At 40.8% G+C, this 5,862-nt stretch overlaps 1 long non-coding RNA gene across 1 annotated transcript in view; it reads right to left on the reverse strand.

The window, feature by feature from the left end:
* LOC116687999 (uncharacterized) overlaps positions 1-4,745 on the reverse strand; it is a 14,739-nt gene extending 9,994 nt beyond the window's left edge. Inside the window, exon 1 of the long non-coding RNA XR_004331676.1 lies at positions 4,735-4,745. This is a non-coding gene — a long non-coding RNA (uncharacterized LOC116687999). The remainder of the gene's footprint in view (positions 1-4,734) is intronic.
* Positions 4,746-5,862: the final 1,117 nt, after the last annotated feature.

Here is a 5,862-nt window from a genome sequence, read left to right on the forward strand (position 1 = left end):
TTAGCTTAGATTAGCACAGAAACGGGGATATTAAGATAAGACTTGAAACGGGGCTCTGTCTTAAAAACAACATACTAATATCTTTAAAGCTCACTATTCAATACATTACATCCACTTTGTTTGATCTACACACAACTGAAGTGTAAATAACGTAGTGTTGCTGTCACCGTGAGGTTGCTAGACAACTAGCGAGACTCCAGATTTAGTTTTGGTTTGTGTACAAAGTAAACAAACAAAACAGCATGTTAATTATTAAAATGTAAAGGTGCTAGTTGTCAAATGTATTTTACTGTTGGACAGACCAGGCTAGCTCTTTCCCCCTTGTTGTAGTCTTCATGCTAAGCTAGCTTCCTTCATATTAAGCATACAGATGATGTCGATCTTCACTGCTAGCTACCGGCAAGATTTGTTCCTAAAATGTCAAAGTATTACTTTAAACCAGTGGATGTCAGCAAAAAAACAGATTTTCAGCTGATATACTTAGAACAGGAAATTCACCCTATTTTTTCTATTGTAGATTAACAAAATATTGCATAGGTGCATAGGGCTGCTCGATTATGGGAAAAAATATAATCTGCATTATTTCTGTCAATATTGAAATCACAATAATTTAACATGATTAATCGTCGACTTCTGCAAAGATGTTGTAATTACTGGACTTACAAACAGTAAAAAAAAAAAAACTGTAAAATTTGCCTTAATACTTTTCCTATTTAAACTTAAATTTTTCATTCAGAACAGCTAAATTATTTTTTTTTCAATTATTTTGTTGTGTATGTGATCATTGGGAGCCGAAATCATAATCACGATTACATTTTGATTAATTGCACAGCCCTAGTACATAGTTTACCTTTCACATTGAAGTGCATAAAAAGAGAGAAAGTTGATGTTGGCAGCCAGTTCTTCTTTGGAAGCCTTCAACCATCGTTTATCAATGCCCACTTTATGCTTTGAAAGTGCTGCCTCTGCCAGACCATCATAGGAAGCGTGCCGAGGAGGCCTCTCTTCTCTGGGATGCCTTGCTGCTTTGATGCCTCATTAGACCTGCAGCCAATAAGACGCAGAGAGAGGTGGAGAGATTACTGATACAACATATCTTGAGTTTTTAGCTGGATGGGGCACTTCTGGGAACTGGAGGAAAGTCAGACACTTTCAGACTAGGGGTGTCACAATTTCTCCAAATCCTCAATTCGATTACATTTTCGAATCTAAGGTCACGGTTCAATTTTTTTAAGCGCAGGTTGCTATGCCATTTCTAGACTACACTTGTATGCAATGTAACTTCTGACCTTTATTTGCGATGTATCACATTACATTGTCAAATTTAAAAAATGTATTTACAAAATAATGTAACAATGACATATATTCAATCAATTGAATATTTGACAATTTGTCAATGAATTGAAACGATAAAAAAGTTTAGTGACAATTTTGAGGGCAGACGCTTCGCAACACATGGAGTTTGGTGTTTGAAGCCCCCAACGTCGTCACCAGGATTAGGCAATGACAATTGTCACTCCCCGATGTAAGTCAAGTGCAGATTTGAGTCGCGTATGCGTCACTTTGCGAGGATGAAGATGTGAGTTGCGCATGTGTCACTTTGCGACAAGTAGCACACAAAATGTTAACGAGAGACTTCTGTAATGTCAATAGAGGAAAGATGGACCTATTTAACAAAGTTTGTTCACTGCTGGCTGCAAGGTAGCATCAAACACAACAAAGGCTGTCACTTGCATGGCATTTTGAGCTAACGTTAGCAATCAAACAATCATAAAACGTTTTTGAAATGATTTCCATCTGCTGGTATTGTTTGTAATGAGAAACGTTTACTATTTCATGCTGTAAATTGTTTAAATCTGAGCATTGCGCAACTCACATCTGCACTCGACTCACATTGGGGAGTGACAGTTTTAAGATGGTTTTAGACGACAGTCGCAGTGCTGCCTTGAAGGCTAACCCCCAATTTCCACCGGATGCATCACGGCTGCGTGTCGGCCCCGTGCGCCGCCATCCGTCGACAACCACGATGTCCGGATTTGTTGCGAAACAGCTGCAGCCATGACTGACAGCTGAAGTCACGAATTCATGTAGAATAGAACCACAAAACCAACTACAGTTTGTGTCCATCCAGAGGAGTAGAGAGTAAACAACTCTGTGCTGTGATTTCAAGATGTAGTGCAGGGAAAAATGATCCGCCCTGAGCACGGTCTATTTTATTTTGAAAATTAACTGGATGTTTTATCTCTTTTCTGTGCTCGACTTCCAGTCTCGCACTATCTGCCGTGTGCTGAATTGCCGCGGAGCTCTATGGCAAAAATAGAAGCTCTGTATATCTCCTCCGGAGGGCTGCGGATCGCCAAAGCTGGCACGGAGCTGGGACTCAGCCGTTCCGCAGTCCATGGAAATACACACATTGACTTTAATGGAAACCTAATGACTCCGCCCCCGTTCCGGAGCGGATCCGCGGCCGTTACGCATCCGGTGGAAATTGGGGGATAGTTGGGGGTTTAAAACACCATCAAGCCAGCACAGCAGCTGAGCAGACCGAGAGTAAAGAGGGCAACTCGGCAGACGACAGTCCGCTAACTTGTTGTTCTGTCTAATATATAACCAATATAAGCCGCTCGGTTTAGTCAACAAAACGTGCATACAGGCTGAAATTCAACTGTGCGTTTTTGTTGGGATAAAGCTAGTAGCAGAAGGAATATCCGCTAGCTGGTAGGCTAATGTGCAATGGTAAACACACATAGTACATGCATGTAGCAGAGCTTGCAAACTGTGGCTTTTTTGTCGACAAAGCGAACGTAATTAACATAACTTACTGGAAATCCAAAATACTTCCACACTTTCTCACACTTCAGTGAAAGAGGAGGGAGCTCAAGTTCTGTCAATGGGTCTCCATCTTTTGACTGGCTGTAGCTAAGTTACCGGAGGTTGACTGACTCGCAGCACTTCAACACGTGTTTTTTTCTGCTTGACAACCCTAACCAGACGTGACATGGGGGCGGTGGCAGTATCGACGATTCCATTTTTTTATTAGATTTTCAAGATTGTGACTTAATTTTGCTCAAGGACAACCTTATTTTACACACAACCACAAGTTTGGAGCCGTGTCATACAATCACTTTTCATCTCGTGGTGGCGGCGCAATGTCATTTTTTCTTTTCTTTTGTGATTACAAATCTGTGACCTTTCTGGTTGTTTTTCATTAGCTGAATCATAGCTCCCGTAAATTATTACGACAAACTTGGCCTATTCAAAGGGCATGAAAGTTTGCACAGTTCAAATATTTGGTTGACAAAATTATATTAAAACTGCAAGGCAAAATCTCAGTCAAAGCCCCTAATTTGCATGCACATAAGATTTTGTAAAAGCTAATTGGTGCTTTTATTTGTCGTGTATGAACAAAGTTGCGAGCAGAATTATTTAGAATTAGTTATGAGCACTATTAGGAAAACTTCAATACACATTTCATTTATTATGCACCTTTAATTAGCTGTTCTTCTCAGATGTTCATTCAACCCCTGAATTTTTACTGTGCAACAGAAATGTCCATTTTACCGGAATATAAAACTAACCTGAATGAGATAAAAGAAGAGAAGAGCGGTGCAGAGGATGTCTGAGTGCTACTGTAGATAATCTTGGGGATATGATTGTGGATGTGCTTTTAGCCAATGTACCCTCTGCTTCAACCTTGCCCGGAGCTAGTGTAGAGTCAGGGCAGCATGCCTGAGGCCTGGCCATGTCTGAGTGATTAGATAAAGCAGGAGAGGCCAAGCGGTGGGAGCCATAGCCAAGTTTATGCTGCACTGACCACTCTGAGACCGACATCACATTGGAGTGCATCACAGGACGCTGTCGCCGCTTTTATTAATTCCCACCACCTTCAAAGGAAGTAAACACTGCAAATGACCATGTTGATTTGTGTCAACATTTTCAGTGCTGATAAATTTTTCAAAACATTTTTGCTCATTCGTGGCATGCCCTGTCCATGAGCTATGACAACACAGCTGGCTGGGGGACACAGTTATATATTTCATGCTGCGTAAGTCTGGCTTTTTCTCTCCGCTGCTTTATGGTAATGAGATTCACTGAGGTGCCCAATACTGCTCTGGGCGTATTCCCATCTCCCAGTCCAGGTCAAGAGAGACCAATGCTTTGACAGTTGCAGATGTTGCCGCATCATGTCTGACATGACAGCAAGGTTTGGAAACGCGGCAGCAAAACAGTGTGGTCTTTTCCTACACAAACAGGATGTCCTTTAAAGTCCCGAATGCAACGTACTCTGAAAATCATCTGGAAAATGGCCTCTCGTTTAAATGAGACACATTTCCATATGCACATGAATCCATTACACCATATGTTATCTGTCCTTCCATTAAATCAAACACCTCAGATGCTAATATGCGTTTGTAAAACAATCTGTATGTGAACATCTGTAGTATAACATGACTTATGAACACTATATTTTATTTCTGAGAGTTGATTATCAAGCAGAGACAAATGTTTTTAAAGGGATTCACACTGCACCGAACCAGCAGTTAGCATCCTCGGAGTTGTCCATAGTGGAAGCTCAGGGGATTCATGATAGCAGGGATGAGGCAGCACTCCCAGGATTCCTCTCTTCCCTATCAGATGGTTTCGTTTTAAATCTTTGGAGTCAGCCACATGACTAATTTCACTGGATGAAGCTACAGGAAAGCTCACAGCACTGTGCATGTATTATGTCAATACCATTATGTATGCAGAATCCTGTATCACATGCAGATAGTAGTATTTTCCCTTAGAGCTAAGAAGCGCATAGGAAAAGTAAGAATGAAAAATGTGCAGTTTTATCTTTTGATGCGATAGCTTCTTCTTCTTTTTTGCTTTTTTTCCTACAAAGATGAATAAAAAATGGATAACGAGATAAATAATCTCTCTGGAAAAATGTCTGCAGATAGGAATCGCGGCACGTGTACATGCGCAATATGATGACAATTTAAAATAACCATTCGTCACGCAGATGCACAGCCATTTCCGAGCTAATTGACAAGTTATACTGATAGAAAGTTATTTCTCTGAATTCCAGCCAAAGTGCTTCCTCGCTCTGATGCCCACAGGAAAAGCACCATCTGTACATCGTTCCATAAACGTTTTGCCATTTTCATTTTTAGACAAACGCGTTCTTGATGAGCAGGTTTTGTTTCATTATCTGCCTTAATGAGTCAAAGGTTTTGTCCCACCATTTTATTGACATGTTTCTGGTGGGTCTGTTGGTTCTGCGTTGTAGTGAAAAACATAAATTATAATGATGCTGTGAGGCCTTCTGTGAATGTGATAGATGGCTTTGGGAGTGTTTTACATCGTCTGCTTATGGAGTGGAGGTCTTTTCTCATAAAGTGAAAGAATGTTTCCATATAGGAACCCAAGCCTCTCCAATCCCAGGGCTTTTATTTTGCAAATGCTTCTCTATGGATTATGTTTCTCGAAGGTAGCTATTCATTTTAATCCCCTTGCCTTGCTCCCTGGCAGGTGGTTTGCTTAATTTTGGCTTGCACGCTAGCAATTTATTTCTTGAAGAAGCCATAATCGCATAGAGCAGGTAAACAAAACATGCCTCTTAATAAAATTGTAAACATGAGCTGATATAAGGTCTAAGGTGGACTGGTAGTCAGGACTCGGACACAGTAGCAGCACTGTACTGTATGTTTGTCACTGTATGGCATTGTGCCCTTTCAACCCCCATGGGAACCATAGCATGGACGGTGCTCCTTCTACTTCACAGATGGAGTTTGCAATTGTATATCTCCAGTGAATAATCTTCTCATTACTTATCATGATGAACTGTGGCATGCAAATATCAATAAGGGACTGTGGGGA

This window comes from Etheostoma spectabile, chromosome 4 (genome assembly GCF_008692095.1).
Source record: "Etheostoma spectabile isolate EspeVRDwgs_2016 chromosome 4, UIUC_Espe_1.0, whole genome shotgun sequence".
Taxonomy (NCBI): domain Eukaryota; kingdom Metazoa; phylum Chordata; class Actinopteri; order Perciformes; family Percidae; genus Etheostoma; species Etheostoma spectabile.